This window comes from Petaurus breviceps, unplaced genomic scaffold, assembly GCF_028583685.1.
Source record: "Petaurus breviceps papuanus isolate PSGF00001 unplaced genomic scaffold, PetGlider_PUasm1.0 77, whole genome shotgun sequence".
NCBI lineage: Eukaryota > Metazoa > Chordata > Mammalia > Diprotodontia > Petauridae > Petaurus > Petaurus breviceps.
The window spans coordinates 2620657-2647157 of record NW_027186492.1 but is presented as its reverse complement, the minus strand read 5'-3'; the positions used below and the strand labels follow the sequence as shown (position 1 = coordinate 2647157).

At 41.0% G+C, this 26501-nt stretch overlaps 2 long non-coding RNA genes across 8 annotated transcripts in view; one reads left to right on the top strand and one right to left on the bottom strand.

Annotated features, from left to right (window-relative positions):
• LOC138175383 (uncharacterized) overlaps window positions 1-1459 on the bottom strand; it is a 42087-nt gene extending 40628 nt beyond the window's left edge. For 2 of the 4 annotated variants that reach the window (XR_011171982.1, XR_011171983.1), the window contains exons 1-2: window positions 1304-1453; window positions 491-685 (exon numbers count right to left, since the gene is read on the bottom strand). This is a non-coding gene — a long non-coding RNA (uncharacterized lncRNA). Of the gene's footprint in view, window positions 1-490; window positions 686-1303 lie in introns of all 4 variants that reach the window. The other 2 variants (XR_011171985.1, XR_011171984.1) reach the window with 2 other exon arrangements.
• A 6415-nt stretch (window positions 1460-7874) lies between these two features.
• Window positions 7875-26501, top strand: part of LOC138175382 (uncharacterized) — a 63084-nt gene continuing 44457 nt past the window's right edge. For 2 of the 4 annotated variants that reach the window (XR_011171978.1, XR_011171980.1), the window contains exons 1-5: window positions 7875-8195; window positions 11984-12061; window positions 22686-22786; window positions 23056-23139; window positions 23764-23881. This is a non-coding gene — a long non-coding RNA (uncharacterized lncRNA). The remainder of the gene's footprint in view (window positions 8196-11983; window positions 12062-22685; window positions 22787-23055; window positions 23140-23763; window positions 23882-26501) is intronic. The other 2 variants (XR_011171979.1, XR_011171981.1) reach the window with 1 other exon arrangement.

Here is a 26501-nt window from a genome sequence, read left to right as displayed (position 1 = left end):
CTCTCTCTCTCTCTCTCTCTCTCTCTCTCTCTCTCTCTCTCTCTCCCCTCTCTCTTCATATATGTGTGTATCCACACCTCACTCCCCACCCCCAAACCCAGCCTCCAGAAATGGGTTCTCTTGTCTCACACCCCTTGTTGTGATGGTATATAACATCTACCCATTTTACAGATAAAGAGACTGGAGCTCAGGGTTATTGACTTGCCCATGGCCATACAGCAAGTATGCAATTGAAGCAGTTTTCAAATCTGAGTCTTCCTGACTAAGCCCAGCACCCTATTCCCAATACCACACTGCCGCTCTCCATAGAATCCGGTTTATATGCGAAACAGCCCATTGGAAAAGGAGATGAATCGTTCTGAGCTTCTCACCAGATCGGGTGGAGATTGCCCTTCTTTTCCCAGAATTAGAATTCATGAAATCCACACACCCCGCCCCCTCCCCTTCTACCGGCAGCTTTCAAAGGGACAGAAAGAGAAAGTCACCATACCTGCCATTTGACTCTGCTTCTCTTCTGACCAGAGACACCTCAGGGCCACACAGCACGTCCGGAACCGCTGGCCCAGAAGATCCCACTGGTCATTCCATCCTCTTAGTACCCAAGGGGGAAGGAGGGCGGGAAGAAGGCGAGAGCTGAGATAATCGCTCCAAGTTTCCCAAGCGAAAAAATCGAATCAAATTAAGACTAAAAAACGGAGGCACATAACCTAGGCGTGAGTCAGTCCCCGTTCCCTTGCTTAGTCACCTGGATTGCACGTTAGGGATGGGAAAGAGAACGCCCTGCCCCCCACTTCTCGCCAGCCTCCCTCCTTCTCCTTCCCGCTTTTGACTTAAAAGAGGGAGAGCAGCAGAAGCGGTTAAGGCTTCACAAAGCCCTCATCTCAGACACCCAAGGCTCTCTAGCCGATGAAAGCTGCCGCCCGCCAGAGTCCCCGGCACGCTTCTTCCCATATTTCCCCAGAACACACAGGCACCCTTGGCTCTCTCAATTAAATCATCGGGCTCGTTTTGGGGGCACCAAGTCTCTCCAACGTTGCTTGGCAATTTCGATATCGTCGGGAGTTGCCATGGGGAGAATGGTGATGTCATTGACACAAAAAAAAAACCCCACTGAATTTACAAATATGCCGGGGCTGAAGCTATTTATAAAAAGCCCGTGTGTTTAATTAATTTATTTATTTTAACCCCCTCTCCCTTTCTTTGTCGGGGGAGGGAAGGGAAGGCTCTCTCGTTCATAGGCTCCACACCCCACTCCCCACCCCCACCCCCAGACTCCAGAAATGGGTGCTCTAGTCTTACACACCTGGCTCTTTGGAGCTGCCCGGTTTAGACTTCGCAGGATGCAATCCAGGGAGCTTGGCTTGAACTCCTCTCACTGGTTTATTGTGGGTTTTCCCCATGAAGTGGCAAGAGGTGGAGCTCCAGGTAGGCTGGGAATCAGGTAGTCTGGGGTTCTATCTTCAGTTCTATCAAGGATGAGAAACTGGTCACTCCACCCCTCTGTTTCTGAATTCATGGATCAGAAGGTGTGTGTGTAAATCGCCCTGAGATCCTTGAGTGGAAAGTGAGTAACCTCTGGGTCTCAGTTTCCTCATCTGCAAAACGTACAACAAAAATGTAAAATATTTCCTCATCATAAAAAAAGGAGATAACACTAAGACCCCATGTAGCTCTATGATCCTAAATGTACATAATCTATATTTTTGAAGCTCTTTACCAAAGGATTGCCAAGAGGAAGTTCAGAAGCTATCATTTTATGGAAGAGAAAATTGAGGGCCGGGAGATTAATTGATATGCCCTAAATCACACAACAGCAGAGGCAGGATTTGAACCTAGATCCTCACTCTAGAGTCAGTGCTCTTTCCATTATACCACACTGCCTTCCTCTAATCCCACATTCCTCCCTTCCCCATCATCCCATTCCCTCCTATAGGATACCCCAAGAGTCTAGCTTTAGGCCCTGCTCTTGCTCTCTCTCTTAAAGCAAAAAAACCAAAAAAACAAAAACATAAAACAAAAAAACAAAACAAAACCAATATCCTTTCTATTGACATTACAAAAGAAAGAGCACTAATTTTGAAGCCAGAAGACCTGAGTTCAAATCTCACTCCTGGCACCTAGCACTGTGTGACCTCCAGCAAGTCACTTAATCTCCCTGGCCTCAGTTTCCTCAACTGTAATATGAGGAAGTTGGACTAGATAGTCATTGAGGTATTTTCTAGCTCTAGAACCATGAAAATTAAGTTATCATCTCCCTCCCACCCTGCCCTAACCCCTTAAATCTTCTTTTTCAGATTTCCTAGTTCTGTGGAAAGTCCCACCATCCACACAGGATTTTAAAACCTCAGTGGCATCCTTGATTTTTCCTTCTTCCTTACCCTCATATCCAATCAGTTATTGAGTTTGGTCGATTCTGCCTCTATGACATTTCCCATACCCCTCCCCTCATATGGTCCCAGCCCTGGAGTTCAAGCTCTGATTATCTCCCACCTAAGCTTCTTTAATAACTTCCCAACTAGTTTCTCCCAGCTTCTTGTCCCTCTACCTTCTCCAGGCTGTCTTCAACAAATGGGCCAAAATCATCTTCCTAAAACTCAGGTCTGGCTGTGTAATTCCACTGCTGAGAAGCCATCAGTGATTCCCCATTACTTCCAGGGTAAAATAGAGACTCCTCAGCCTGGCATTTAAGGTTTCTTACAAACTGGCTTCACTCTACCTTTCAATCTTCCCCTTCACACACTTTTCATGCCATCCAAGCTAAACCAATAACTATGCCCAGAACTGAATATCCCACTTCTCAGTTCCAACCATTTGCTCAGGAGTGCAACCTTTCACCTTTCAGAATCTTTATTTTTCTTTGAAACTCAACTCAGGAGTTGCCTCCTCCATGAAGCCTTCCTGGATCTTTGTTCTTTCTCTCCCTTCTCAAAATATCTTGCATTTTCTCTTCTGCATACGTGGAATTCAAGCACTAGAATGACTATAAGCTCCATGAGGGGAGGAACTGTCTGATTTTTGTCTTTGTTTCTGAGCAGAGTGCTTTGCACAAAGTAGGTGCTTTGTAACTTTGTTCATTGTCATGGACTTTGAGAATTTCCTTTATGTTGGTAAATCGGCACCTCCAGTCTCCTCTCTCATCCAGGATGCAGTAACTCCACATTTCCTGCCTGGGGGACTTTAACATTTGGATGTTTAACCAACTGAGAAAACAGTGTATTTAAAACAGAACCCATCTTCCCCACCAAAGCCAGCTCCCTTTCCCAACCTCCCCAATTTCATTATTGGCCCTATTATTCACCTCCTAGTTTTCAAGGCTAGAAGACTCAGAGCCATCTTAGACTCTTTTTCATTCACTCCTTATATCCAAGTGATCAACAACTCTGGTTGATTCTCCCTTCAAAATGTCTCTTGAATTTATCTTTCTCCATTCCTATTGCCACTGTTCTCATCACACACGTGGCCTAACCTGATTGCCTCCCAGCACTCACCAGAGGCTTCCCTGGTTCCAGTCTCTCCTCTAATCTTACACATTCACTCCTAGGAAGAATCTCCCTAAAATACAATTTTTATGATTTTACTCCCCCACTTAAGGTCCCACAATGTTTCCCTATTGCCTACTGCACTGAATCCAAATCCCTCTACCTAGTTTTAAAGATCCTTTATACCATAATGGGTTCCCCTTTTCCATTTTCCTTACTGGCCCACCCTTTCCTCCCTAGTCCCAGAATGACACTTCCAGAGTTTGATGTCTAGGCCATCCCTCTTTCTGCTTCTGTCTTCTCCAACCGTCATATTCCCATATCCATTGTCTTCCCACTCCCCTCTACCCCAACTCCTGGGATTAGAGGAGATGAGAGGCCAGAGACTACAGGGGCTCAGGCTGAGCTCTCTAGGGAATAGGTTTCTACTTTTTTGGGGCAAAGCTGCCCTTCCTTGGCAGCTGGCCTTTGGTGCCATGCCCAGCACATGGCTCCCTGGTTCCTTTATAATATTCAAACACAAATAACATTGAAAATACATGCATGCATATACACACATGAACATGTATGTGTGTATATGCATGTATTTCATTAGTTGCATTTAATATTTCTTTCACAGCCCAAGGCACCTTGTCCAATTGACCACTGGTCAATTGACAGGGCCCAATCTGCCATTGCTCAGCCCTCTCCTCCCCTCTAGAGACAAAATATTTTCTCCATGGTGGAGGCAGGAGCTGGGGAGGAGAGAATGGACATTTTGGTTATAATTGAAATAAATCTCTTTTGACCTTACCCTGTAAAATGAGTTCATAAATAATTAACAAGTATTTATTAAGTACCTACTATGTGCCAGACATTATTTTAGATCTTGAGGATGCAGGATACAATAAATGAAAAGTCCCTACTGACAAGGATCTCACATCTAACAAGATATTCAAGAAGATATAGTAGGGGGCAGTTAGGTGGCACAGTGAATAGAGCACCAGTCCTGGAGTCAGGAGGACCCGAGTTCAAATCCAGCTTCAGACACTTGATACTTACTAGCTATGTGACCTTGGGCAAGTCGCTTAACCCCAATTGCCTTGCCTTCCCCCCTCCCAAAAAACAAACAAACAAGAAGATATAATGGAGGGAACAAGGACATATGTGAATAGATAGAGAATAAACATAAAGATAATGAAACAAAAAAGTATTAGATAGATCCCCAAAGTATTTATGGAAATATTGTTGAGTTTTTTGCCCTGATATATTGATTCAATAATAATAATAGTTATAATAACAACAAGAGTATTAACTAGAATTTATATAGCACTTTAAGACTTGCAAAGCATTTTACAAATATTGTCTCTATCATGTGATGTGCTGTCTTTGGAATCTCAGATGAATAAGTTCACTAATAACCAATATGAAGGCAGTGGGTCATAGTGGGAAAAGTCCTGGATTTGAAGTCAGGAACTTGGGTTAGAATCCTTGCTTTGCCACTTAACAATGTGAGCAGAGCCAGGAATCTAAACCAAGTCTTCTGACTGCAAATCTATGGGCATGGAGATCTGTTCTTCCTTTTTAAAAAATAAATATTTATTGATACCTTTGTGTTTTACATTGCATAACTTCCTTCTCTCCCTCAATTCTCTCTATTCCAAAGAGCCATTCTTTATAATAATTATTCTTAAGAAAAAGACAAAAAATTAGCAAAAATAAGCAATATAAAAACAAATATCTGACAATATATGCAATGTTCCATACCCATGGACCTCTACCTCTGCTAAGGAGTAGTAGAGAGGTGTCTTTTTATATCTCTTCTTTGGGGCCATGCTTGTTCTTTGTAATTTTGACCATTTTTTTTTGGAGGGGGGAAGGCAAGGCAATTGGGGTTAAGTGACTTGCCCAAGGTCACACATCTAGTAAGTGTCAAGTGTCTGGGGCTGGATTTGAACTCAGGTCCTCCTGACTCCAGGGCCAGTGCTCTATTCACTGCACCATCTAACTGCCCCACCATTCATTTTTAATTGTCTCTTTTTTTTACTGTCCCACAAGTATTGGTATTTGCCACAAAGCATATATGGTACGTGCACTTTGTAGCAAAGAAAGGATACTCAGGTCTCTGGAGTGTGTTAAAAGAGTCACTTCTTAAGTCACAAGGGTCAGATTCTCAAAGCAGTATATATTTTTGATTCTGTTCAGTTCCCACTTCTTGCTATAATTTGTCAGGGGTATGGAACCTGCAGACTTGAGGCTACATGTGTTCTTCTAGGTTCTCAGGTGCAGCCTTACAACTGAGTCCAAGTTTTACAGAACAAATAATTTTATTAAGGTGATTTGTTCTGTGAAGTTTGGATCTAGTCAAAGGGTCACACTTGAGGACCTACAGGGCCACGTGTGACCTTGAGGCTGCAGGTTCCCCACCCCTAAGTTAGATGATCTGCAAGGTCCTAACAAATGAGGCAACTTTTAAAAATTTTTCTTTTTAAACGTTTTTATTTAAAGTTTTGAGTTCCAGATTCTATCCCTCCCTCTATCCCTCTCCTTCACCTCCCTGAGACAGTAAGCAATCAGATATAGGTTATATATTTGCATTTGTGTAAAACATTTCCATATTAGTAATTTTGTATAAGAAGACTTGAATAAAAGAAAAAATGAAAGAAAGTGCTATATTTAGTCACTATCAGTTCTTTCTCTGGAGGTGAATAGTATGCTTCATCATTAGTCTTTTGGGATTGTCTTGGATCACTATGTATCAGTTCATGTAAGTCTTTCCAGGTTTTTCTGAAATCACTCTGCTTGTCATTTTTAATAGCACAATAATATTCCATTACAAGCATATTCCACAGCTTGTTTAGCCATTCCCCATTGGGTGAGCATCCCTTCAATTTCTAATTCTTAGCCACCACAAAAAGAGTTGCTATAAATATTTTTGTACAAATAGGTCTTTTCCCTTTTTTTCTTTTTTGGATGTCTTTGGGATATAGACCTACCAGTGGTGCCGCTGAATCAAAAGGTATGCACAGCTTTACTGTCCTTTGGTCATAGTTCCAAATTGTTCTCCAGAATAGTTGGATCAGTTCACAATTCCACCAACATGTGCATCAGTGTCCCATTTTTCTCACATTCCCTCCAACATCCAACATTTTCCTTTTTTGTCATATTAGGTATGAAGTGATACCTCAGAGATTTTAATTTGCATTTCTCTAATCAATAGTGACTTAGGGCATTTTCATATGACTATAGATAGCTTTGATTTCTTTGTCTGAAAACTGCCTGTTCAATTATTAATTGAAGAATGGCTTGCATTTTATATATACATAAATGTATGTGTATAAACAAATTTGACTTAGTTCCCTATATATTTGGGAATGAGATCTTTATCAGAGATTCTTGCTGTAAATTTTCCCTACAGTTTTCTGTCTTTTTTATAATTTTGGTTGCATTGGTTTTGTTTGTGCAAAAACTTTTAAATTTTTATGTAATCAAAATTATATATTTTACATTTTGTAATGCTCTCTATATCTTCTTTGGTCCTAAATTCTTCTCTTATCCATAAATCTTATAGATAAACTATTCTATGCTCTCTTAATTTGCTTACAATATCACCTTTTATGTGTAAATTATGTACCCATTTGACCTTATCTTGGTGTATGGTGTGAAATGTCAGTCTATACCTGGTTTCTATCATACTAGCTTTTGTTAAATGAGTTTTTGTTCTAAAAGCTTGGATCTTTGGGTTTATCATATCCTAGATTACTATGATTGCTTACTATAATATAATTTGTACCTAATCTACTCCACTGATCCACTGCTCTATTTCTTAGCCAGTACCAGATTGTTTCAATAATTACCATTTTATGATACAGTTTGAGATCTGGTACAGCTAGACCACCTTATTTCGCATTTTTTTTCCATTGATTCCCTTGATGTCCTTGAACTTTTGTTCTTCCAGGTACATTTTGTTACTATTTCTTCTAACTCTATAAAATGATTTTTTTTATAGTTTGATTGGTATGGCACTGAATAAATAGATTAATTGAGGTAGAATTATCATTTTTATTATGTTGTCTCTGTTTACCCATGAGCAATTAATATTTTCTAATTATTTAGATTTGACTTTATTTGTACGAAAAGTATTTTATAGCTGTTTTCATATGTTGCTGGGTTTGTCATGGCAGGTAGACTTCCAAGAATTTTATATTGTCTACAGTTATTTTAAAAAGAATTTCTCTTTTTATTTCTTGCTGCTGGATTTTGTTGATAATATATAGAAATGTTGATGATTTATGTGGGTTTATTTTGTATCCTGCAACTTTGTTAAAATTGTTAATAATTCCAAGTAAAGTTGATTCTCTAGGATTTTCTAAGTATAATATCATATCATCTGCAAAGAGTTATAGTTTTGAGGGCGGAGCCAAGATGGCGGAGTAGAAGCACGACCCTCCCGCAGCTCCGGCTTCCACCCTCCCCAATCCATGTAAAAAGGGGACTCTAAACAAACTTTGGAGCTGCAGAACCCACAAAATGACACAGAGAAGCTAACCTCCCGCTGAGAACAGCCCGGCAGGCAGGCAGGAATCGGCCAGTGCAACACTCTGGGAGCTGAGCCCCGCCCCACTCCGAGGCTTTAGCCCCAGGGCGGGCCTGACCAGCCGCCAGCCAGAGGGACTCCAGATCAGCAGCAGCTGTGGCCCTTTCCAGATTTATCAACACATAGATGCGAAGGACAAGGTGAGAGGCCAGTGCATTCTGGACTTTGGGACCCAGTAAGTGGGAGTGAGTGGCTTTTACCCCCGGGGCGAGAAACCGCTGAGATGCCGCACAGCCTGCCAGCGCCACATGGCAGTTTCAGCTCCTGGCCTGCAGAGTGTAGGGGGACCAAGCACCAGTCTGAGGGGTCATCACTCTTGCTTTAACCTGCTTGGATCTGGATTGCAGTCTAGGGTGGAGGTCCTGGGGTGTGTGTCCAGCTTGCCAGAGCCTGTGGAGACCTCAGAGAGGGCGCCCATCTAATACCTCCGGCAGCTGAGAAAACCCCAGCGTTTGGGACGAAAACTCCCCTGTCTGGTGGCAGAGTCCTACTGTGGCAAAAAGCCCAAAAGTCAAATCATTGAGTGGCAAAATGAGCAGGCAAAGGAAACAAAGCAGACAGAAGATTCCAACATTACATTCCTATTTTGGGGATAAGAAGGAGCAAGGCATGGAACAAGAGGAAATCAGTGAAGTCAGAACTCCTGCACCAAAAGCTTCAAAGGAAAATACAAGCTGGTTACAGGCCATAGAGGACCTTAAGAAGCAGATAAGAGAAGTGGAGGAAAAATTGGGAAGAGAAATGAGAACAATGCAAGAAAATTATGAAATGAGAGTCAACAGCCTGACTGAAGAAAATAATACCTTAAAAAACAGACTGACTCAAATGGCAAAGGAGGCTCAGAAAGGCAATGAGGAGAAGAATGCCTTAAAAAGTCGAATTTGCCAGATGGAAAAAGAATCTCAAAAGCTGACTGAGGAGAATCATTGCTTCAGAATTAGATTGGAGCAAATGGAAGCTAATGACTTTATGAGAAATCAAGATGCTGTTAAACAGATCCAAACAAATGAAAGAATAGAAGGCAATGTGAAATATCTCATGGGAAAAACCACTGACCTGGAAAATAGATCCAGGAGAGTTAATTTAAAAATTATTGGACTGCCTGAGAGCCATGACCAAAGTAAGAGCCTGGAAAGCATCCTCTAGGAAGTTCTCAAAGAAAACTGCCCTGATGTTTTAGAACGAGAGGGCAAAATAGAGGTTGAAAGAATCCACCGATCACCTCCTGAAAAAGATCCCAAAAAGAAAACTCCTAGGAATATTATAGCCAGGTTCCGGAATTCCCAGATTAAGGAGAGAATATTACAAGCAGCCAGGAAGAAACAATTTGAATATTGTGGAAACACAATCAGGATAACCCAGGATCTGGCAGCTTCTACACTGAGGGATCGAAGGGCCTGGAATGTGATATTCCAGAGGTCAAGGGAGCTGGGATTAAAACCAAGAGTCACCTACCCAGCAAAACTGAGTATCACGTTTCAGGGGAAAATATGGTCATTCAGTGGAATTCAGGACTTTCAAGCATTCTTGCTGAAAAAAGCAGAGCTGAATAGAAAATTTGACATTCAGATACAAGAAGCAAGAGAAGCATGAGAAGGTAAACAGGGAAAAGAAATCATAAGGAACTTATCAAAGTTGAACTATTTTTTTTTTTTAAGCAATTGGGGTTGAGTGGCTTGCTCGGGGTTGCACAGCCAGTTGTTGTTTCTGGGTGTGGTGCTGGGTGTCTGGGCCCGGATTTGATCCGGGTCGTCCCAGCACTGAGGCTGGTGCTCTTGCTTGCTGAGCCACTTGGCCAAAGTTGAACTATTAACATTCCTACATGGAAAAACAATAATTGTAACTTATGAAACTTTTCTCAGTAGTTGAAGGGATTAGAAATATATATATTATATATATATATATATATATATATATATGTCTTTATATGAGGGTATGCAGGCATATGAATACATATGTGAATGTGTGTATATATGTTTACAGGTATACATAGATAGAGGGCATGGGACCAATTTAACAGGAAGGGATGATACTTAAAAGGTGAAATTAAGAGGTGAGAGGGATATAATGAGAGGAGATGGGGAGAGACAGAGTGGGGCAACTATCATACAGAAGACGCAAGGGAAAATGGTTACAATGGAGGGGAAGAATAGGAAAGCAAAAGGGAATGGGTCAACCTTATTCCTATTGAATCTGGCTTGAGGAGGGAGGGAAATACACACTAAATAGGGGATCTCACCCTCCAGGAGAATGGGGGGGGAGGGGATGTGAGGGGGGATGATGGAAGGGAGGGCAGGCTGGGGGGGAGGGAAGTTGGAAGCACCCACTTTTGAAAAGGGACAGGATCAAAGTAGAGAATAGAACAAGTGGGATGTGGGATAGGAGGGAGGGAAATATAGTCAGTCTTTTACAATATATCTGCTATGTTATTGTTTTGCATTAGCCACACATGTACAACCTATACTGAACTGCTTATTTTCCCAGTAAGGGTGGGTGATAAGGGAGGAAGGGAATGAATCTGGAATTCAAAGTTTTAAAATCAAATGTTTAAATATATATATACTATTATCAATATTGTTTTACATGTAATTGGGAAATATAGAGATCCACCATGCCCTACTGGAAAAGTTGAAACGGGTATGGGAGAAAATATGGGAGAGAGCAGATCAGAGGTGGGGATATCCTGTGGGACTGCTGTTTTGGGGGGATGGTTGGGGGAAAAACAGGGAGAAAATTTGTAACTCAAAATCTGGTGGAAACGAACGATGTAAATCAGAAATTAATAAAGCATTTAAAAAAAAGAGTTATAGTTTTGTTTCCTCATTGCCTGTTCTCATTCCTTTCTTTGTCTTTTCTTATTGCTTTAGTTAACATTTCTAGTACAATAGTAAATAACAGAAGTGATAATGGGCATCCTTGTTTCACCCCTGATTGTATTGGGAAGGTTTCTAACTTATTCCCATTACAGATAATGCTTGCTGATTGTTTTAGACAAATAGTACTAATTTTAAGGTAAGCTCCACTTATTCCTATGCTCCCCAGTGTTATTAATAGGAATGGCTTCTGTATTTTGTCAAATGCTTTTTCTGCATCTATTGAGATAATCATATGATTTCTGTTGGTTTTGCTATTGATATAGTCAATTATGCTGATAGTTTTCCTGCCAAGATTTGCAGCAACATAAATGATTGCCCATGAAATTATTCCTATTTCTTATAGGCATTCTCATTAGGCAGCTAGGTAGCATAGTGGATAGAACACTAGGTCTGGATTCAGGAAGACCCAAGTTCAAATCCAGTCTCAGACATTTACTATCTATGTGAACCTGGGCAAATCACTTAACCTTTGCCTGCTTCAGTTTCCTCATCTGTAAAATGAGGATAATAATCCCATTTACCTCCCAGGGTTGTTGTAAGCATCAAATGAGAGAATATTTGTAAAGTGCTTGGTAAAATGCCTCCCAGTAAGTGCTATATATAGTATGTGTGTGTATGTATATATGTATATATATATATATATAGTGCTATAATAAATTTTAGTTATTATTATTTTTATCTTATTAAAGTATTTCACCTTACTTTTTCTGTACTTATAAGTGGAAATAAGCTTAGATTCCCAAAAGAATTTATTTTATCTGAGCCATTTTGTAACCTTTGGACAACAGAAATAAGGTCTGGTTCACATAGCCTGATTACTATAGAAAGTTTTATATTGACACTTTCTTATTGAATAAAAAATTAGGTGCAGAAAGTTGAAGGGAAGGGCAAAAAGCAGGTATAATTACAGGAAAACCTTATTTTAAATATTTTTATTCATTAATCTAGAAAAAAAAAGAAAAATTCCAAGTCTTTTTTAAGGGAAAAACAAAGTTTGAGATGGGGGAGGAGAAAAGAGAAAACATTTTATTTTTGTTTCCATTTTTTTGCAGGCATTTAGAGCTCTACTCCAAGCAGCTTTCCCTTCAGTGATGGAGGTCTTGTCCAAATGATTTCTGCAAAGTCAGGTTGTGAGTAGGAACTCTGTGTTTGGGGGCAGGAGGGAAGATAGGGGAGTGTTTTCAATTGTTCTATTCTCTGGAATGACTCCTATACTCAGCCTGACTATACTTGCCCATGTTTTCACCTGCTTGTCTAAGAAGAAATAAGTAGATTCTCCTTTCCCCCAGGGCAGCCTCAGAAAGAAAGGAAGGGATTAGATTTGATGGACATATGTTCACCACTGGATGTCTGTCAAAGTCAAAAGTCTCCATAAGAGATTCTCAACCAGGGACATCCATGTAGACCAGGCATCCCCCAAGGCTCTGCTCAACCCATACCAACTTAATGAAAATCTGTGCCAGAGGCAAGGATGCTTCCCCTCACATCTGGAATTTTTTCCCCCTTGTGGTTAGGCAGTAGTCAAATCAAAGCCATCAACAAACATTTATCAAGCACCTACTATGTACTAAGCACTATACTGAGCTCTGGAAATGCAAAGAAAAGCAAACGATAGTCCCCGCTCTCTGAGGCGCTCCCAATTTAATTGGGGCTACAAGATGGGAGTGACCACGTGCAAACAAGCTGTCTACAGGACAAATTTGAGATACTCAGCAGAGGACAGGTGGAAGCATTAAGGGGTTTGGGAAAAGCTTTTTATTTGGAACTTGAAAGAAGTCAGGGGATAGGGGTGGGGAGCTAGAGTATTCCAAGCGGGGGGGACCACCATTGAAAATTCCTAGAGACAAGAGATGGAAGGCCATGTGTGTTCAAGGACCAGCAAAGAGGCTGGATTGCATATTACATGGAGGAAAATAATGTATAAGAAGACTAGAAAGGGGGCCAGGTTATAAGGAGCTTTGAATGTCAAACAGAGGATTTTATACTTGATCCTGGAGAAAATAGGGAACCACTCTAATTTATGGAATAAGGGATTGGGGGAGTAGCCAGGCCAGATCTGGATTTATTAAGATAGATTTGACAGCTGAATGGAAGATGGGCGGGAATGGGGAAAGAGTTGAGACAGGGAGACCAACCAGAAGACTCTTGCAATAGTCCAACTGTGTGGCAAAGATTTCCTGCGAGGTCGACAAGACTCTCTTCCAGTGTTTGTATTGGACTGGAGAAAGGACAGACCTACTTATTTGTAGTCCAGAGAGAACAGGAAGCTCAAGTCCCAAGATCAGGAACAGCCACTTACTTGCTCCCCTTTGCCTCCTCTAGGTAAGAGAATGAGGCAAAAGCAAATGAATTGTGGGACTGAGGAAGGCATTAACGATGGCAGTGCAGCACAAGATGTTCTTCATGGCTATTGCTGCTGCAGTCTCTAACCCGCTGAGCTGACTGTGTAGCCTCGAGGTCACACGTGGCCCTCAAGGTCCTCAAGTGTGGCCCTTAACGGAATCCAAACTTCACAGAACAAATCCCCCCCTTGATAAAAAAGATTTGTTCTGAAAAACTTGGACTCTGTCAAAGGGCCTCACTTGAGGACCTTGAGGGCCACATGTGGCCTCTAGTCCAAAGGTTCCCCAGCTCTTAAGGAGCCTTAGAGATCAATTAATCTAAATCCCTCATTTTACAGATTAGGAAACTGAGTCCCAGAGAGTTTAAATTATTTGTCCAAGGTCATACAGGTACTGTCAGGGGGAGAATTTAAACCGAGGTCCTCTGACCCAATCTAGCCCTCTTTTCATTTCATCATGCTAATGTCACCATCTTCTAAGGTCTTTTGGGTGAGAGGAGGCAGAGGACATGTGGAATGATGATTACACTGGGGGAATTTCATAAGGTGTAGATGAGAGTGGAAGGTATTGAGATAGGGAACTTAGGTTTTTGTTTCATTTCCAGCTGGGAACAGTGAACTAGAGACACCTGAGATCTACCATATATTACCTGGCTGAATGTGGGGCGTGGCTGGGCAGAAGGTCTCTGGGACCTGCACCAACATGACTGCCTGCTCTCAGCTTATCTGCCTCTTACAGCTGGATCCAGGAAAGGTAGAGGTGCCCCATGTCCCTAGCCTTCTCTTCAGCATATTCTTCCAGGAAAAGAACCAGGGGATTAAGGCACTTGCTCAAAAGGTTGATGATTTTTTTTTTCTTCTTACCTTCCTATCATTCAGCAGTTTTTCAGTCACATTCAACTCTTAGTGACCCCATTTGGAGTTTTCTTGGCAAAGATACTGGATTGGTTAGCCATTTTCTTCTCCAGTTCATTTTACAGATGAGGAAACTGAGGCAAACAGGATTAAGTGACTTGCCCAGGGCCACACAGATCATAAGCATCTGAGGCCAGATTTGAACTCCTGACTTCAGACCTAGTGCTCTATCCACTGGGCCTGGCTGCTTTACCTTCCTATCCTTCCTATTAATCACTGTCTTAGATTCTCCAATACTTTACTGAGTAAATAAGCTCCTTTCAGCAGAGATGAGTGAATTCAACTATTAGTTCCTTCATTCATTTGTTTAATAAACATTTATTAAGCACCTGTGGTTTCCCCAGCACAGTGCTAAGAGATGGCGTATGCACAGGAGGCTCTTTTTGGAGAGGCAATGTGGGTTAAGAAAAAGAACACGTGTGCTGCTTTTCTAGTTGGAGGACATGGGTTCAAATCCTACCTCTGATATTTATGACCTGGAGCAAGTCACTTTATCTCCTGTGCCTTAGTTTCCCTGTCTATGAAATGAGCAGGGGAGGTGACCTAGATGACTTCTGAGGGTTTTTTTTCGTAGTTCTGTGATCTTGTGACATGTTCCATCTCCCCTGGGCAGCTAGGTGGTGCCATAGTGCATAGAGCGCTGGGCCTGGAGCCAGGAAGATCATCTCCCTGAGTTCAAATCCAACCTCAGACACTTACTAGCTATGTGACCCAGGGCAAGTCACTTAATCCTGTTTGCCTCAGTTTCCTCATTTGTGAAATGATCTGGAGAAGAAAATGTCAAACTACTCCAGTATCTTTGCCCAGAAAACCCCAAATGGGGTCACAGAGAGTTGAGTATGACTCAACAGCAATAATCACCATCTCCCCTCATCCTCACCCTCTCAGCTTATAGCCTAGTATGAGGAGGGGAAAAGATCTTTTGGACTAGTTAAATTCGATTAAATATTTATCAAGTCATGTTTATATGCACTGTGCTAGAAGATACGAATAAAATAATCCTTGCCCTTGTCCTTGAGATATGTGTGTGTATGCATGCATGTATGTATGTGTGTATGTATGCATATGTATATATATATACATACACACATACATATATTTACATATATATTTGTGGGGGGAAACCTAAGAGATCTGCTGAATTGGAACATTATGAACAATGGCTGATAGGGGTGCCAACTGACCTGTATTTGACCAACTGTACCAGCATTTTGTCAGAGAGGCCTAAGGTTACTCATCCTAACATGCCATGGTGTCCTTTTTGGTTGCTGTTGTTTGATTTTGGTAACCCTAGTGGATGGGGTAGTTAGCCTGGAGGCAGATTTTACTGAACCTAGTCTAGTCCTAGCTTGACTTTGGGCCTTGGTTTGTCATCTAGAAAATGAGTTTAGATCAGGTGATGTCTAAGATTTGCTCCAGCTCTAAAAGTTTATGATGCCATGGTTTAAGTGAGTGCCGTGCATTCCATGAACAAGACAACCCAGTCTGATGCTTAGAGCTGAAATGAGACTTTGGTGGGCACAACTGAAGTGTTCCAGATGGAACCATACACTTCATGCAAGAAAGAAGAAGAGAAGAGAAAGAAACAAGGGCAGGTTTGATAAAAGGCAAAGGCTGAGTTTTAGTCTAAAGCAGCAGTTCTTAGATTTTGGAGGTCTGTGAACATGGACAGAAAAAAAATTGTGGGGCGGCTAGGTGGTGAAGTGGAGTCAGGAGGACCCGAGTTCAAATGCAACCTCAGACACTTAACACAAAAACTAGCGGTGTGACCTTGGGCAAGTCACTTAGTCCCAATTGCCCTCCAAAAAGCAAAAAGAAAAAGAAAAAAATTGCATTTTAAATTTTTATATATTTGGTTTCTGTTGTAATCTTATGTTTTTTATTTCATGCATTTGGAAACATGACCCTGAGATGGGGTTCAGAGGCTTCACCAGACAATTAGAGAGGCCAATGACACAAATAATGACAAAGCACCCTTGTTCTACAGCGGGTGTGGGGAGCCTGTGGCCTCAAGGCCACACGTGGACCTCTAGTTCCTCAAGTGTGGCCCTTTGACTGAATCTGACCTGCATTCCACACCCTTGATCCAGGAACTACTATAGATTATAAAGACCAATGTAAGCACATGTTCAGAAACTAGTTAAACCAGACATGTCAAATACCAGTATGAGTCTTTTCTACTGAAGGATCAGCACCCATGCTTATCCTTCACCCTGGGTTTACAGGAACCTGGTCCTTCTTGCCACAGTTCACCATGGTTCCAGTGGAACAAGCTTTCATTTTGGAGTCTGATAACCTGAGTTCAAAATTCTGGCTTTGCTACTTACTGCCTTTGTGACCTTGGACAAGTCATTTGACACTGCTAGGCCTTGCTTTCCTCATCTGCAAAATGGATGGACAACCTTCCAGATCTAACCCTATGATTTTACCATTTTAGTTTCTTCTCTGAAAGCATTTGGTAAATGAGTTTATGGGAAAGCTCAGTCAGAAAAAAATAAGGCAGTTCCCAGGATCTTTCCCAAAGAGACTGAGAAACTATTTAAAAAGACCCCAATGTTTCTCCTATCTATTTCTCCCCCAATCCTACTGGGCTTCAATTATTCATTATCCATCTTCCTTCTCTTTTCTTTCCTCCATGAAGCCCCCCAGATGTGACCCCCATTTCACAATGTTCTCTCCTTTGTTGAGTAACTGCTTTTTGGAGCCCCTATGATATACAGGGAACTGTGGTAGACAGGGACATAGGCTTCCATATAGATAACCCTGGTTCAAAATCTCATGGAAGGAGAAGGGAATATGCATTTATTAAGCCCCTACTATGTGTCAGACACTATTCTAAGCACTTCATAAATGTTATCTCATTTGATCTCATAGCATTCTGGGAGGTTGGTGCTGTTATTATTCCCATTTTATAGATGAGAAAACTGAGGCAAACAGAGGTTGTGACTTGCCCAGGGTGAAACAATTAGTGTCTGAGGCCAGTTTTGAACTCAGGGCTTCCTGATTCCAGGTGTAGCATTCTATGCACTGGACCACCAGATGTCTCTTGGAGGCTGACAAACATCTGAGGGGGCCCATACCTGCCTACCAAATCCAACCCCTTCTTTCTTTCTGAATTTGCTTTAGGGTTAAGGAATATACTAGTCACTTGATCATCACTTATATGTTCAAGTGTTTATGTCTTGTCGATTCAACTGGACTATAATGAATCAGTCAATCTATAATGAACCTCATGGGAAAGGATCATTATATTTCTTTGTGTCACACACACTTGCGTGCACACACACACACATGTGCATACACACACACACACACACCAAGCTTATCTACCAGATTGCCCTGAACATGATAGAGGCTCAAAAATATTTCACTGTTTTATTTTGTTTGGCTGGGTTCCAAGAGAGGCAACCTCTTATAACAAATACAAGGCTGGCTTTGGATTCAGAGGAATCTGGCTGGAAGCTCTGCCCTGATACATACTGGTTGGATACGAGTCACTGTCAGTGCCCTGGGCAGCTCTCTAAGACAGTAACCTACAGATGATATGCTAAGTTTCCCATGCTGGGGAAATCACTTCATGAAATCACAGATTCACAGCTTTCCCACCCCCTCCCTAAATATTTAAAAAATATTCAGAGGGGCGGCTAGATGGCGCAGTGAGTAAAGCGCTGGCCTGGAGTCAGGAGGACCAGAGTTCGATTCCGGACTCAGACACTTAACACACACACACACAAACTAGCCATGTAACCTTGGGCAAGTTACTTAACTCCAACTGCCCTCCAAAAGGCAAAAAAAAAAATATTCTGAGATGTCATTTACTGTAGGGGGTGGAGGGAGATAGATTTAGACCAAAAGTAAAACTAGTAAATAAGGACACCACTCACCCTATAGAAGGAGTACAATCAGGGTGAATGGAATTTTAGGAAAACTAGAAGCCAAGTCACTTAATTTGGGACAGAAGGTGCTACAGATATGACCCAAGTGACTCAAAAGTGAAATAGGCTGGAGGCAGACTGGGAAAGGCAGGACTGGGGAGTCAAACTGGAAAGTGGAAATTTTATCCCAGAGGGACTAGGATAGGTTCATTTATCCAAAGATCCACCAGAGTTTCTTGAAGAAGGGACTGATATGGTCCAACTGGTACTTTAGGTAGATTTTGGAACATGTGTGTGTGTCTCTGTGTAGGATGGATCAGAGAGGAGAGAGACTAGAATTCACTCCCCAAATCTACTAGACATGTTTGTTCACAAACAGAATTAAGGTGGGTGGGTGTAGATTTGTACAGTTATGGTAAACCATATATCAGAACTAGCTTTTTGCCTTAAGGCTTGTTCAGAATATTATCAGGCAAATCATCCAACCCACTTGTAGCCTTTAGCTTCTTTCAGGATTAAAAAAAAGAAAAGCAAGTATGCCTTAGAATTTGGGTATGTGAAAGAGGAAAAGTCTCATCTCTCTCTAGAGACATTTGCCATTTCATAAAATGAAAGTGACCCACATAACATTAAATGGCCAAATAAATGCCATTTCTCCAGTAGCATAATAAGCACATTCAAGTTTTTTTGTTCATTTGTTTTTCAAGCACAGAGGATATTTATGTTGATTTATATAGGTAATACAGTGGATAGAGTCCTAGACCTGGTGTCTGGAAGATCTGAGTTCAAATTCTCCCTCGAACAGCTATTAGCTATGTCATACTGGGCAAATCATTTATCTCCATCTTTAAATGGAGACCATGATAATAATGATAGCACTTAACTAACAGGGTTGTGAGTATCAAGTAAGATAACATAAGAAGAGTGCTTTGTAAACCTTAGAGAATTCGATTTAAATGCTAGCTAGCTATTATTCTGGGGCAGACAGGTCACTCAGGGGACAGAGCCCTGGGTTTGGAATCAGGAAGTATTGCTGATCTGGCCTCAGGCATTTACTAGCTATGTGACTGTGGGCAGGTCACTTAATCCTGTTTGCCTCAGTTTCCTCATCTGTAAAATGAACTGGAGAAAAAAATGGCAAACCACTCCAGTATCTTTGCCAAGAAAATCCTGGGGTCATGAAGAGTCAGACATGACTGAAAAAAATGACTGAATAGCAACAGTTATTATCCTGTTTAAACTCTCTATAAATTGATGTGGGAGAGAGGGAGAGGGAAAAGGAAAGAGAAAGGGAGGGAGGGAGAGAGAGAGACAGACAGACAGACAGACAGAAGGAGAGGAGAGGGAGGAGAAATGTGTAGGATGGCTGGTTGGGATTAGAGGGCCTTCTGGACCATGCAACTGAGTGAAGATTAATGGTCTTGCTATCTCAGTTGTTTAGGACAAGACCTGAAACATAAATGTGTCCAATAAACTCTTTTATAGGTTTTTTGTGGGAGGGAGAGAGAATAACCTTCCTCCAAAAGCACATAAAGTCACTGAAATCAGACAGGATATGATCCAGGATAACCAGACCAGAAGCCAGTCTCACTGTTCACAGTAAGTGAGATGCCAAAAGTTATTTGTGGAAAGGAAGTTTGCTTTGTAAACAATTTCATTTTTAAAATGAGATGGATTAAATAGAAAGCTAAGTAAAGAAATCTTCTGAGAGCAGTGACTGATCTTGGTAATAAAACCTTTTAAATTCAAATCTTTTTTTTTTTTTTTTTAGCAATCAGGGTTAAGTAACTTCTCAAGGTTACACGGCCAGTTATTTCTGGGTGTGGTGCTGAGTGTCTGAGCCCGGGATTCGATCTCCAGGTCATCCCAACACTGGAGCCGGTGCTCTTACTCGCTGAGCCACCTGGCCGCCCCTAAGCAATTGGGGTTAAGTAACTTGCTCAAGGTTACACGGCCAGATGTTTCTGGGTGGGTGCTAAGTGTCTGAGCCCGGGATTCGATCTCCAGGTCTTCTCAACACTGGAGCCGGTGCTCTTACTTGCTGTGCTACCTGGCCACCCCAATTCAAATCTTTTTGATTCTAGGAAGGTGGTCTTTGTAGATTCTTCTCCTTTACCCAAAATAACTGATCTTCTCTGATCATTAGGCTCCAGGATTTGGTGGCTATTCTTTCAACGGCCATTATCTAATGGATTGGATTCTTTATCATAGGTTCAGTTTCTATGGGTGCTGGTTTTGTTTGTTTCACAGTAACAGTAGCATAAATGCATCAGGATATGGTGGATAGAGAACCAGTCTCGGAGTTAGAAAGACCTGGTTTCAGTTCCTGCCTCCAAGACATATATATGTATGTAAAAATATATATTTATATGTGTGTGTGTGTGTGTGTGTGTAGTAGGAGACCCTGGACGAGTCACTTAAACCATCTAAGAATATAAATTGCTGAGAAGATGTCAACCTGCACTGGTGGAGGAAATTTCTTCATCTGGAAGTTGCCCATATCAACAATTAAATGACAGATCCAGTCCCCATCTCTCGCCTATCATCCACATTTTCCAATATCTCCCTCATTCCCCTCCCACCCAATAAAAGAATAAAAAAAAACAGTTCAGCAAAACTAACAAACATATAGAAAATCTGACATTATATGCATTGTCTCGCCCACATGGTCCTCCAGTTCTGCCAAGAAACAGATGGAAGTCCCTTTTATCTATTCTCTGGAGACAAGCTTGTTCACTATACTTTCCCAGCTTTCTGTTTTAGTTTATTGCTGTTTTAACAGTTACAATTGGGGCAGTCATTGTGTCCTGTGTTGTCCTGGTTCTGCTTACTTTACTCTGCATCAATCCATATACATCTCCTCATGATTCTCTTGTCATCATACTAACTTCTTACAGCATAGCAATATTCTATTACATTCATGTACCATAGCCTGTTTTGCCATTCTTCAACAGAATAGCATAAATAAACATTAATACCAGTTCTTTGCTACTACAAAAAGTGCTGCTGTAAATATCTTGGTCTTGTAGGGTACCTTTCTTTTTTACCATTGACCTCCTTGGGGTATATTGCCTAGAAGTGGAATCTTTAGGTCAAAGCATATGAGAGTTTTTGTCACCTTTGTATATCATTCCAATGATTTTCCTGTGCTGGTTGGACAATAAGGGGAACTGTGGGGAACAAGGCCACATCACACAAAGGGCCACACTTGAGGACCTAGAGGGGCCACATGTGGCCTTGCAGCCACACGTTCTCCACCCCTCAACCAATTCATAGCTCTACCAATAATGCATAGCCCTTTCTACAAGCCTGACACTGGTTCCTTATCACTCTTTGCATCAGGAATACATTCTTATCTTATACACAGAAGCACCTACAAATAAATGCCTTTCAGGCAACCTTTAGTTGCTGACTATTTTTCCCCATTGGGAGGCAACCCTGAGGACAGGGACTGTATTTCTCATCTTTGTATCCCTAGCAATGCTTAAGAAATGCTTGTTAATAAGTCTCTTATTTTCTGGATTTCATCAGTTACCAGATTCCCTTTGCTGTCTTTTCTCTCTCCAACTATATCCTCATTTTAATGTGTACTCATTTGACTGGGCATTTGCTTTCTGGTTTTTGTTTTTAAAAGATCAGCTGAGTGTTTTTGCATCACAGGGCAGGAACAATTATTTAGGGCAAAGTTCACTTAAGCTACATAATGAAACCATCATATCAAATGGTTTAATAAAGTGTGTTAATGAGCTCATAAAATATAGGTGTTTAGTGTTTCGATCTAATGTCCATGTGGGGGGGGGAAGAAGGAAATTACTTAGAAAGCATGAGTCCCTATATAAATGGAAACAATATACACTATGACAAGTATTATAAGGTCACATTGTAGGATACAGAATATGTTGTCACCATCAACACAGTGAGAGGAGTAATGCAGTAGGAATTAGGAGGCCTGGGTATGAGTTCTGATTTTTGTCACTAGCCAGCTATAAGAAAATAAGTGGAGTTTCGTTCGTTTGTTTGTTTTTTAGGGTAAAACAGAAGGTGGAAGGGATGATTAACCTGGCAGTACTCCTACAGCGGATCTCACATCAACAGGCTAAAAGAATATAGAGAAATCAAGTGACATTGATTTTGTTTTTTTTTTTTTTTTAGATTTTTTCTTTTTGCTTTTTGGAGGGGGGAAGGTAGGGCAATTGGGGTTAAGTGACTTGCCCAAGGTCACATGGCTAGTTTTATGTTAAGTGTCTGAAGCTAAATTTGAACTCAGGTCCTCCTGACTCCAGGGCCGGTGCTCTGTTCACTAACAAGTGACATTGTGAACAAGAATGTGAGGTTAGGGATTCAGACCAGGGGCACTCACGATAGCATCTAGAATGCTTGAATGTAGCTGTTATTTATGTGTTGTTTCATTCCATCTGAGTGCCCACGATATGCATGGCACTGGAATGAAATCTCAGGGCGATTACTAAAACAAAATATTTGTAGGTTCAACACTTAAGATTACCATGGGAGCTTATATATAATGTTGTTCAGTCATTTTTTCAGTTGTGTCCGACTCTTCATGACCCCATTTGGGATTTTCTTGGCAGAGATACTGAAGTGGTTTGCCATTTTCTTCTCCAGCTCATTTTATAGATGAAGAAACTGAGGCAAACAAGTGACTTCTCCCAGGATCACACAGCTAGTGTCTGAGACTAAATGAAGAGGAATCTTCCCCACACCAGGTACTAGCTGCACCCTTATATGTAATTGGTGAAAAAATTAATTCTGATGGGACACAAGATTTATATGTATATGTATATTCATACGCACACATTCCTCATTAAAGTCCTACTTTGATGCTTTATTGTTATGTGGAGATAACCCTGAATTCTTGAAGTTTATGCCAGTGGAGACCAAAAGCTTTAGCAGGTTCTGGAAGGGTAGAAAGGTTTTGTCAAGGGTTCCAAAAATATACTGTCATCTAAAGACCAGCCTGGCTTTGTTTTTAAAGGTACATCATCAGAAAGTTGGCCAGGAGATGAAAAAGGTTTTCTTTGACCCATAGAAACTCATGGAGACCATCTACTAAGATGAGGTATATATATATATATATATATGTATGTATGTATGCATGTATCAATTTGGAATTCTACTTTATGCCGAGGAGTGGGATCTCTGGGTCAAGGGTATGTACATTTTGGTCATTTTTAAAAAAGTAGAATTCCAAATTGCCTTTCTATGGTTGATCAATTCACAGCCCCACCGATGGTGTTAGAGGGTCTGTCTTTCTGAAACGCCTCCAGCACAGGCCACTTGTCTCTTCTGTCATCTTTGCCAATTTTCTGGGTGTGAGAGTGAAGCCTCAGAGTTATTTTGATTTGGCTTCTATTATTAGTGATTCATTCAGGCAGCAAGCATTTATTAGGAACAGGAATCGGGACTGAAACCTGTGATTTCATTGATAAAAGAGCTCCCTGGTGAGAAACTCCTTCTACCAATGCAGGTCACCATCTCTGCAACTTAGACTCCAAGAGATGCTTAACACAAGTGTCAAAGTCAAACAGAAACACATCCACTGAACCGTACCTAAGGAATCCTGTGTGCCACATATTCACTTAGAAAAGCACACATTAACATCATCTATGTTTTCGTGTATTTTTATTTAGTTGTTAAATACTTCCCAATTATATTTTAATGATCTGGTTGGGCTCCTTTCCAGAGTGTTGGAGGCTGCTTTCAGCTGTGTGTCTGACACCTCGGGCCTCAAGCACTGAGAGGTTTAAGTGATTTGTTTTGAGTCAGAGGTGGACTTGACCCAAGGACTTCCTGGCTTCAAGGTCAGCACTCTCTACATTATACTTTTAAAATTTTTTAGTAAGAGACCTACTTTGCGCAAAGAATTGTGCTATATCCTGCAGAAACAAAACCAAAACCAAAACAATATCAAAACAATAAGCTCAAGCAGCTTAGGTCTCCTTTCTGGAGATGGAGCATCCTGTGAGAGGAACAGAAAGGAGACCAGTGTCCTTGGATCACAGATTCTGTGGAGAAGAGTGACATGTAAGAAGATTGGAAAGGCAAGAATGGGTCACACTTTAAAAGTCAAATGGAAGATTTTATATTTGATCTTGGAGTTAATAGGGAGACATTGAAGTTTATTGAATTTGAGAGAGGGGTGTGCTTTAGGAAGATGAATTTGACAGGTGAGTGGAGGACAGATTTGAGCAGGGATAAGACTTGAGGCAGGGAGGCCAAACAGCAGGCTACTGCAGGTCTAGTGATGAGGGCCTGCAGGGGTGGTGGGAGGAGAGAAGAGGATATATATGAGAGATGTCAAAGATAATGAGTTCATTTTTGGCCATGCTGAGTTTAAGACGGTCATGGAACATCCAATTTGACATATCTAATAGGCAGTTGGAGAAGTTAGGGCTGGATCTGCATAGATCATAGTCAAAATTGCAGGATCACCAAGTGAGTGAAATCACTTGATGAAATCACTGAAGGAAACAGCATAGAGGCAGAAAAAAGGGCTCAGGACAGAGCTTTGCGGGACAGGTATGAACTAGAGAAAGATCTAGCAAACGAGACGAGAGCAAATACAATCCATATAGAAAGTAAATGTACTTTTGAGTCCAGGAGAGACTCTAGCAGATGTGGGAATTAGGAAAAGTCTTGAGGAGGCGATGCTTGAAATGAACTTTTAAGAAAGCTAAAGATTTTAAGAGGTAGATGTTAAGTCAAATCAACAAGCACTTATTAAAGTGTTTATTACTATGTGCCAGCTACCTACCTTCTAAGTACTGGGGATACAAAGAAAGGCGAAGTCAGTCTCTGCTTTCATGAAACACAGACTAATGGTGGTGAGGAGGGAGTGCACTCCAGGCGCTGGGAATAGCCTGTGCAAGGACAGAGATGGGAATTGGATTATTGCATGTGTGGAAGATCAGTTTGGATGGACCATAGCATTCACAGATGGGGAGTAATGTGTAATAAAGCTGGAAAAGTAGGCTTAAGTCAGAGGGGAGAGAACTTCAAAAGTCAAACAGGAATTTGCATTTGATCCTAGAGGCAAAAGGGAGCCTGAGTTTTTTGATCAGATAAAAGGCACTGCCAGATCTGTCCTTCATAGATGTCACTTTGGTAACTGACCGTAGGATAGATTGGAGTGCAGAGTGATGGAGGTAGGGGGACTAACAGGAAGTGACCAGCATAGGTGAGAAGTAATAAGGGAGGTAGCTGTTGAATGAGTGGAGTAAGAGGCCAGATTTATGAGATGCTATAGAGATCGAATTCACGAGACTTGGCAATTAATTGGAGGTGGGGGGAGAGTGAAGAGTTGGGGATCATTCTGGGATTGTGAACATGGAAGAATGGTGTTACCCTTGACAGAAACAAGGATAATGTTAGAAAGAGATGTTTTCTATTGTAATCATTAATTCCTAGTTTGTAGTTTTTTGGGGAACCATTTTTTCACATCTTTTGGATCAACTGGAGAATGGATCTTGGGTTTACATGTTTGTGGTCCCATAATTCTTAGCTATTAGACCCTTATCAGATATATTTGATGCAAAGATTTTTTCCCCCAGTAAAATGTTTCCTTTTTTTTTCCTCACTGCATTTTTCTTAGTCATGCATAAGTTAAAATAAATTTTAATATTCTTTCTTCAAACTCTTTAATTGTAGAGATAAATTAACAGTAACGGCCAAAGCCTGAATTCTTCTTTAAAAGCTGCATGCCTGCTTAGAATTCAGTTACACTAGGTAAATTTGCCTAAGGCTGTTCCAGGCCTCTGTTGTTGGAATCTATTTCAATATTCTGGGTGTGGTTTAATTCTGGTGTTCCTTAAACATAACTCAAAATTCTTGTTTGAGTTTATATTAGGCAGATTTAAAATTCAATCTCCTCTCCAACTCAAATTCCATTGGACCTTTTAGATTATTTTATGTTCTGTAGACCATTGGTCCTCTTTTCTCTGAATCTGTCGTTCTCATTCCCCATCGTTATTAAGGCCTAAGCCCCAACTACAAAACCATCGCTAACAACCAACCATATTGGAGCCATGCCATTTGAGGGTGTGGAGGCAATTCCTTCTATCATATCAGAGAGAAGGCAGCAGCAAAACACACACATGAGCCAAACATAAAACTGTATGATGCCTCCCACTTACCTAGGTGTTCCTGAATGTTGAAACAGTTAAATAAAAAGTTTACATTAGGATTCACTCATTTAATATAAGAAATATTTATTAAATGCCAACTTTGTTCAAGGCAATGGGAATACACAGATAAAAAAATCCTTACTTATTCTAGGGGGGAATAAAGCCCATACAGGTGTATATGTGGAGTAATTTCATGAGGGAGAGAATACTAATAAATGGAAAATGAGGTTGGGAGGTATCAAGAAAGTCTTCATATAGGAGGTGTCCCTGAGTTGTGGAAATCTAGAATCTACAAAGA